The sequence below is a fragment of the Gossypium arboreum genome, chromosome 8, assembly GCF_025698485.1.
Source record: "Gossypium arboreum isolate Shixiya-1 chromosome 8, ASM2569848v2, whole genome shotgun sequence".
NCBI classification, from domain to species: domain Eukaryota; kingdom Viridiplantae; phylum Streptophyta; class Magnoliopsida; order Malvales; family Malvaceae; genus Gossypium; species Gossypium arboreum.
In genome coordinates, this window is record NC_069077.1 from 125,969,487 (window position 1) to 125,979,191 (window position 9,705).

A 9,705-nucleotide genomic window follows, 5' to 3' on the forward strand; every position below is an offset into this window, starting at 1 on the left:
GAAAATGCCGCAAAAGGTTCGATTCTGCTGGCGTTCTTTGGCATACAAAATTTCCATATTTGAAACGGCGTCGTTTTTTTCTCTCCTGAGGTTTATGCCCTTTACTTGAAATCAGTTTCATTTTTTGCTAAGTAATTTTCCCTCATTTCGTCTCTTGCTTCCCTAAATCCCTAAAACACCTCTTCTCTTTTTTCCCCAAATCATCCCCTAATTCCCTAAACCCGAAATCCCTAACATTTTCCCCAAGTCCCCTTTTTTTCCCCTATTCTGTTCCCCCATCCGCAGAATCGCTAACATTTACCCTTTCCTCTCGTCGACGGTCATACGCTTCATGGGTTTGAAATGGTTAGTTTTTGAGTCCCCTTCAGATTAATGTTTAGTTACTGTATTACTTGCCTTTTTTTTTGTTTGAAATGGTTTGAAATGGGTTTGATCTCGATGATTATACCCTTATTTTAAGTAAACCCAATACCGGGTCTGGTGTTTCTAGTGCTATTTTTTGAGATGTTGATTAGGTTTGCGGTTTCTTGTAAAGCTAAATCTTATAGGGAAGTTGTGCAAATTGCAATGGGGAGAACTGCTAGGGTTTTGTCTGAGATTTGCATAATTTTCAACAATGCAGGTGTCCTGATAGTTTATTTGATTATTATGGGTGATGTTATGTCTGGTTCGGTTCGTCATATTGGGGTTCTCGATCAGTGGTTAGGACTGGTTTTTGGGTTCATAGGAAGTTATTGGTTTTGGTTGTTATGGTTGTTTTTCTTGCTCCACTTTGCATGTTAGATAGGATTGATTCATTGAACATGACTTCGGCTGCTTCGGTAACTGTCGCTGTTGTTTTTGTTGTGGTTTGCTTTGCTGTTGCATTCATTAAGCTTATTGAAGGGAAGATAGAGGCTCCAAGGAGGAGCCTAGATTTTGGATCGAAAATGGCAATTTTGGATTTACTAGTAGTTATCCCTATTATGACTAATGCATATGTTTGCCATTTCAATGTTCAACCTATATACAATGAGCTCGAAGGTGATGTTTTGACCAATTTTGATAGGAATTTGGGAATTCGTTTTAGCATTGTTTTGAATTATATTTGCTCTTCATTTGGTTCTGGTTTTCCCTGTTATTCACTTTTCCCTACGGCAAACTGTGGATAACTTGGTGTTTGAGGGATCAGCTCCTCTCACGGAGAGTAAAAAAGGTCTTTGGCATTAATGAGAATATTGTTAGTGCTTATATATATTGGATCTACTATGATCCCAAATATATGGACAGCTTTCAAATTCTTCGAGCAACAACACTTTTTCCTTAGGTTTTACGTTCCTGCTCTAATTGCATTGAGGATAAGTCGGAAGAAGAGCATGAGCTTGAGTGAGTAGAGGAATTTTTGTCGTGGTTAATGTTAATCTTGGTGTGATAGTTAGCATTCTTTGGGACAATCGGGAATATTTATACCAAATTGCAATGATAATATGTATACAATGTAACTTACTGTCTTTTAATGGTATTGAGCTTGGTCCTATTTCTCCTGTTAATGGTATACTATTTCTCCTGTTAATGTTATACCAAATTGTTGGCTGTTTTTTTTAATCATTCTATTTGTTTATTCCCACCTGTTATTATGCAATATAATTAATATTATACCAATCATTAAATGTTGTTTATTTTTAGAACTCATTTGATTGTTTTGTCGACCAAAAACAGACTTCTGTTCTTCAAATGCAATGAGTAGGGAAGTCTCTCGATATTATTAGAGATCAATCCCAAGCATCTCTAAATAAACCCTCAAGAAAACATTTCCAATTCAATTAAGGTAAACATTGTCTTCCCTAACATTTATGTTTCTTTCAACATGTTTTTCCTTTTATGTTTTCAATGTTTAATTAACATTTAATTACATTCCTAAATTTTTAATGTTTTTCCTAACATTTAATTAACATTTTAATTACTTTCCTAAATTTTTAAGCTTATTTCATCCACTCTTTTTTGTGTTTTGTCTCGATTTGGCTTCCTTCATTAAGTTTCCTATAGAAGCTTACTTATCTTTTATTTTCAAGAAATAGATTTAGGTAATGGAAGATGTATGCCTGTGTGTTTGTGTCTCTATATATGTATGTATTTGGTACTAGATGAAAGCTTTATTCCAGTTTTGAAATATAGACCAAGTTTTGCATACATTGATCAATTTCTGGCTCTTTTCCTTTGAATACATGGTTCTCTTGATACTAAATACTCAGGTACTTTCTGCATATTCTGTGATTCTTATTAGATAAGTTATATATCAACAATTATGTTAGTTTCCATCAAGGCCTCTGTAAACATAAAGTTGGTATTCTAGTTAGGAGAAGTTAATGTTTATGAGTTTTGTGGAGTATGATTCTGCACATGCAAAGTTGGTTTGTTTCAAGCTGTGCATTTTCATGTTTACGTAATAATGGTGATTCCATTTTGGTTTTTTAGATGTTCTTTTGGTCTGTTTTCATGTTTCTATCCAACTTATGTGTTTAGTGTGGACTTAGATTGATTTAAGAGTTTAATCTTTGTCTTGTTGCTCACGTTTTATATAAAAAATTGTTATATTTTGTTTGAAAATGCTTTTCAATTTCTAATTATAAAATGAGATGTCGATTGAAGGTAATAAATGCTATGGTGAAGGAAGAAAATGGCACTGATAATGGTATTTAGAATGGCAAGCTTATATTGGATATAGTAAATTGCAGCAAGACTCAATATATTATGATATTTTCATGGTCATTGGCAAATTCCAGTTGATTGGGGTTGAAGCAATTGATTTTAATATTTAATATTTAATATTTTTAAATGTCTTTAAAAGTTATAACTAATTTTTATCAAAATAGTATTAATTATTATTTGAAGTATGAATAAGTATGAATAAAAACACGTGATAATCAGTGTCTTCTTGAGTAGTTCCTGTCATCACATCCTTAAGTTTCCTTTGTCCCATTGATGATAAGTGTGCTTTCTACATGCGCTTTTGCCAGATTTTGTTGAGGTGTACGACTTCATTTCTCGCTTCCTGCTCCTCCTGCAAGTATTGGTTCAACTGAAGCTGCCATTTAATCTTCGAATTAAAATTTGGTACTGATATAGATAAAATTTTTATATTTGCTTAAACTGAAATATATTTGGTGCTACTCTTATAATCTTACATCTGTTCTAGGTACTATCGAGCACCGAAATAATATTTGGTGCAACTAAATACACCACATCCATTGACATTTGTTCTAGGTACGTCTGAATTTGTTTAGTTGCTAAATTTTTTCCTTATTTCTATGCATTTTCACTTTAAATTACTTAACAAATATTACTTTTTAGACTCCACCTCTTTTGTCTTTGGTGAGAGTGGAGTAGACCGGTACATTTTATTAAGGTACGTTTTAAATATTTTAAAGATTCAAAGTATATAGGCTGAAACGACCTTATAGTATTAATTATTTGAAGTATGAATAAGTATGAATTAATTTTATTACCATATATGTAGCTTGCTTGTCCATTATAATTACAACAATAGTGAGCTTGTCCATTCCTTATTTTAAATATTTTAAATATTCAAAGTATATAGGTTGAAACTTTGACGGGTTGCCTTATATCGAGTTGCAAGATATAATGGATCCTCCTAGGTGTAACAACGCCACGTATGATGAATCTTAAAAATTCAAAAGAATTGAAAAAGTTCTATCGCTAATGAATATTTATATAACCTTAATTTATTTCCAATTTACTTATAAAAATTAAACTACGATTCTTTCTTGATATTATTATATTCAAATGACTATTTTGTTATATTAATAATGTGTGATTTTAATATTTAATATTTTTAAATGTCTTTAAAAGTTATAAATAATTTTTATCAAAATAGTATTAATTATTATTTGAAGTATGAATAAGTATGAATAAGTTTTTATATTTTGGTTCAACTTAATTATTATTTGATTCAACTTAAGTATGAATTAATTTTCTTACCATATATGTAGCTTGCTTGTCCATTCCTTATTTTAAATATTTTAAAGATTCAAAGTATATAGGTTGAAACTTTGACGGGTTGCCTTATATCGAGTGCAAGATATAATGGATCCTCCCTAAGTGTAACAACGCCACGTATGATGAATCTTAAAAATTCAAGAAGAATTGAAAAAGTTCTATCGCTATTGAATATTTATATAACCTTAATTTATTTCCAATTTACTTATAAAAATTAAACTACGATTCTTTCTTGATATTATTATATTCAAATTACTATTTTGTTATATTAATAATGTTTGATTTTAATATTTAATATTTTAAATGTCTTTAAAAGTTATAAATAATTTTTATCAAAATAGTATTAATTATTATTTGAAGTATGAATAAGTTTTTATATTTTGGTTCAACTTAATTACTATTTGATTCAACTTAAGTATGAATTAATTTTATTACCATATATGTAGCTTGCTTGTCCATTCCTTATTTTAAATATTTTAAAGATTCAAAGTATATAGGTTGGAAACTTTGACGGGTTGCCTTATATCGAGTGCAAGATATAATGGATCCTCCTAGGTGTAACAACGCCACGTATGATGAATCTTAAAAATTCAAGAAGAATTGAAAAAGTTCTATCGCTATTGAATATTTATATAACCTTAATTTATTTCCAATTTACTTATAAAAATTAAACTACGATTCTTTCTTGATATTATTATATTCAAATGACTGTTTTGTTATATTAATAATGTGTGATTTTAATATTTAATAATTTTTAATTTATTTGTATAAAAAATTATTTCCAAAAATGTTCTATGGAGCTTATAAATAATTCTATCGACCTTAAAAAAGAATTAAAAATTTCAACATTGAAGGGCCAATTATAAATTATTTTATCAATATAACAATATTGATCATTGTTTAAATATATTATAACTAATTTTTATCAAAATAGTATTGATATTGATCATTACTTAAATAAATTACATAACTCACATAACGTACATAACAACTTACATAACTTAACTAATACATGTAGTTTAATCTAATAATTTCCTTAAAAGCATATAGTTTAAAAGTTCAAATTTCATAACTTACATAATCTACATAACTTACATAAAACATAAATATATATCATATCAAGACTTACATAATAAACAACTTACCCGTGTAACTTATTGCCAACTTTAGACTTCAACAACTACGAAATGGATAGGACTTGGATGAATTTCTTAAGGGCAAGCAACGAGTATCAAAATGGAGTGCAACCCTTTTTAGATTTTGCATTTCACAATTCAAGCCAAGAGAATATGATTCTTTGCCCGTGTAAGAAGTGTGGCAATATCTATTGGCATTATCGTGAAGTTGTCTCTGAACATCTAATTGTTGATGGCTTCATTCGGGGTATAAAAATGGATTTTCCATGGAGAGTGTACACCTAGTGGAGCCTCTTCGACGATTAATCCGGGTTATCCTTATAGTGGTTACCGTCAGCATGTTAGAGAAGATGACATGGAAGGTATGATGCAGGATGCATTTAATATGCGGAGTGAAAGTTTCCAATCATTTCCACCAAACTATCTTGCATCTGATGATTATAATATCGGTGGGAATACTTTTATGGAAACGAGAAGAAGTGTACCGGATGAACAACCGAATGAAGAAGCGGCGAAGTTCTACACGTTACTTGGTGAAATGAATGAAGAACTTTATGAGGGATCAAAATTTTCGAAAATGTCATTCTATATTCGCCTTTTCAACTTAAAATGTTTGGGAGGGTGGACCGGAAACTCTTTGACAATGCTGTTAGAGCTTTTGAGAGAAATGTTCCCATTTACAAAAATCCCTCAATCATGTAAAGACATGAAGAAAGTGATAAAAGATTTGGGCTTTGGGTACAACAAAATTCATAGTTGCCCAAATGATTGCATGTTGTATTGGGGTGATCGGAGAAATCAACAGTCTTGTCATGTTTGCGGTAAATCTCGTTGGATGAATAAAGATGCAGAAGATGTTAATGAGGATGAATATGGGCCACAGTCAAGAAGGAAGCCGAACAAGATTTTGCAATATTTCCCGCTAATCCCAAGTCTTCAAAGGCTATTCATGTCGTCAAAGACAGTCGAGTTTATGACGTGGCATCATGATCAACGAACGGATGATGGATTATTAAGGCATCCTGCTGATTCTTTAGCATAGAAATCATTTGACAATAAATTTCCAAGCTTTGCAAGTGATCCTCGGAGTGTAAGGCTCGGGTTAGCATCTGACGGATTTAATCCTTTTAAAATCATGAGCACCTCGTACAGTACTTGGCCTGTGGTCCTTGTTCCTTATAATTTGCCTCCATGGCTCTGCATGAAGCAATCTTCTTTGATATTATCTATGATTATCCCCGGAGAGAAAGGCCCCGGAAATGATATTGACATATATCTGCAGCCACTTATTGAAGAGTTAAAACAATTATGGGTGGGTGTTGAGACGTATGATGTATTGAGAAAGGAGAATTTTTACCTACGTGCTGCTTTGCTGTGGACAATTAATGATTTCTCGGCATATGTGAATTGTAGCACCCCAAACCCGGCCCAAAAGTTATGGCCGAATCCGGCATGCCACATCAAAAACATAAAAAAAAAAATTTCCATTCTAAGTCCAGAAAATCGTACTTGATGTTCAAAAGATTAATTCATTAAAGGTTAAAGTGAATGGAAGCTGGGCACCAGGTAGGTATCCATAACAGAGGAGGTGAGCCATGAAGGCTGCTTAAGTACCAAGCTCTCCGATTGGATCCAATCCTAGACATGCCCACATCCATTGCCACACTTGGTTATAACAAGTTGAAATTTCTTTGAGTGATTATCTTTGGTAAATCGAATATTCGTGACGTCGTGTTATTTTAAAAAAAAACAAGTATCGTTTTGAAATCACGCCCTAAGTCTAGCGCATTTGAATTAGTATCCATCAATTTAAAGTTGTTTAAAATAATATAATCCCAAAAAATCAAAGAAGAAAATAAAGTTAAAATGGCCTTTTTACAACCCAAAAATTAAATAGTAATTAAAAATAACTTAAGAAAACCAGTCTCTTTTTCAAACCCAAAAGTATTCACCGTGACCACTCTGAATCCCCTCTGGCTCCAAGTCACCCACATCAAGGCTCAGCTGCAAGGTTAAAGAAGGGGTGAGTTTGGGGAAACTCAGTGTGTAATGAAAACCCATTCAAAGCCCAAGTCAGCTCAAGCCCATTGGGCCTAATCCCATTCAGTAATAAAGGATCTTGGGCCAAAGCCCTTTTGATTACAATAAACTAGGCCTTAGCCCTTATTCAGATAATGATGTATGGCCCATAGGCCCATTTCAAAATACATGCAACATCAATAAACATATGCAAGCCCATTTGGGGAGACTACTCAACCCACCAACCACTACACTCCACCCGTACCAGCCATACACTTCATGTGGGGAATAGCTCAACCCACCCATTAAACACTCACAGATTCTTGACCTTAACTTTGCTCGATTAACGATAAATTGAGGCAAAGCCTCCAGTATGTGGACAAGCCACTTTCAGTACTTCCTCCGTCAATATCCCAATCCCATGCATCAGATAATAACAACATGGCTTGTAGTAAATAACAACAATCAAACATGCATTTAGGTCAATTTAACCCTAAGGGTATTTCGGTAATTTATCTACTAGGGGTAAAACTGTAAATTTTCCACTTTTAAAGGTATTTCAATAATTTATCTATTTTAGGGTTTTTCATGCATATTCCTACTTTTCACGTACTAACAGAATCACGTACCGAGTGTTCTTACCGAATTGGACCCGTTGGCCCATCATTCCAATTTTGGCCTATTAAGCCCAAAAATATCGAGGGCACAGAAATCATGCACTTTGCAGTCCAAATTTTGCAGTTTACCAAAAACATTAATTAATTTACCTCACGAGCATTCGCACACTCGCAAATCTACAAAATACCGATTTTCGGCATTTCGGCTTTTCGACTTTTGCCGATCCAGACTAAGAAAGAGGGTGTTAGTTACACACCTGTTTGCGACGATATGCTGACAAGATCCACACACGAACCGCCTACAATTGGATTACTAACACATTAATCTAACTATTAAAATACAAACTACTTATTAACCCCTTACAATATTCGGCCAACCACACCTACAGATCATAGTAAGCTTATAAGAAATCAATAAGCAACTCATTAACAATTTTTTGTCAATGTTTACCACATAATCATAATTTCACTGCAAGCTGTCTTCCTGAGCAACAATCACTAAATTATTTATAACTGGAGGTACAAAACTCCAAATCAAGTGCCGTTAATTTTACCTGAAAATAGACTCATATATCTTCTGTCCATAAAATTTTCAGAATTTTTGGTTTGGCCAATCAATACCAGAATTTTCTTAAAGTTTCCCATGTTTCACTATTTGACTAATCTGACCACTCTTCATTACGAATCAAATTTCTCATTGTACAGAATTCAAAATATGTTCTCGTTTATTTCATTTGAAACTAGACTCATTAATATTTAATTACATAATTTATTCACCTTCTAACTCATCTCTCACAATTTATGGTGATTTTCCAAAGTCACATTACTGCTGCTGTCCCAAGCAGATTTATTACCAAATCACTCTTTCACACATAGCTTGCATGCATGTTATTTAAACATGTATATCACCAATCAATCATCATATATCTATGAGTTTACTTAAGTATATTCTCCATTTCATCATTTTAAAGCACAACATGTTAGCCGATTTTTCCCCTTAGCATCTAAGGCACATGCATGCTCATTTGTTTGGCTCAACTTCACCTATCTTCCATTTTTCATCAAAAGAACATGAAACAACAACCATTTCCTTCATTTTAATTCATGACCAAATGCTCACAACACAATTAAAAACCAAAATATGCTTCAAGAGTTAAGGTAGAATCAAGAAGAACTCATGAACCTCAAAATAAAAGCAAACTACCATGAACTTACCTTCAATTTTCTTCCCCAAGTGACCAAACATTCAAGAGCTTTCTCCTCTCCTTTCTCTTCTCTAACTTTCGGATATGATGAACAAAGATGGACAAAACTTTGTTCTTTTCACCCCTTTTTCTTTTAATAAAATTTCATATTTCATCCATTTAATTCTTTAATACAAAAGACATGAAATTCCCATCATGGAACATTTACCTAAACCATTATCATGGAACATTTACCTAACCCATTATCATGGAATATTTAACTAATCCATTATCATGGAACATTTACCTAACCCATTATCATTGAATATTTACCTAATCCATTATCATGGAACATTTACCTAACCCATTATCAATTTGTACCATGAATTATGGATATCAAGTGCTCATATTGTCTACAACAACATGATGGCTAGCCACTTCATGTAAAATGAGAGGTTTGTCATGCAAATCCTCCTATTTTGCACTCCTATTTATTTGGCCATTTCAATTTAGCCTATAGCATTTTCAAACATTTTCACATAGGTCCTATTTCATAATTTCACTCCCTTTTTCTTATGGAACAAAAATTAACTAAAATTACCGGGTTCTATCTTAAGCTTGGGCCTTCTAGAGGCCCACAAACATAATTAAACCTATGCCAACATTCACGAATTCACGAAAATTAGGCGTTACAACTCTACCCTCCTTAAAGAAATTTCGTCCTCGAAATTTACCTAATCCAACAGATGAGGG

At 32.8% G+C, this 9,705-nt stretch overlaps 1 long non-coding RNA gene and 1 pseudogene across 1 annotated transcript; one reads left to right on the plus strand and one right to left on the minus strand.

Annotated features, from left to right (window-relative positions):
• Positions 1 to 504: 504 nt before the first annotated feature.
• Positions 505 to 1,462, plus strand: LOC108465502 (amino acid transporter AVT6E-like; annotated as a pseudogene).
• Positions 1,463 to 7,099: 5,637 nt separating this feature from the next.
• On the minus strand, positions 7,100 to 9,108 carry LOC128279449 (uncharacterized). The gene is made up of 3 exons (XR_008269638.1): positions 8,984 to 9,108; positions 8,026 to 8,067; positions 7,100 to 7,136 (listed from the first exon to the last, which is right to left on the minus strand). It is a non-coding gene; the product is annotated as an uncharacterized LOC128279449 (long non-coding RNA).
• Between the last annotated feature and the right edge of the window lie 597 nt (positions 9,109 to 9,705).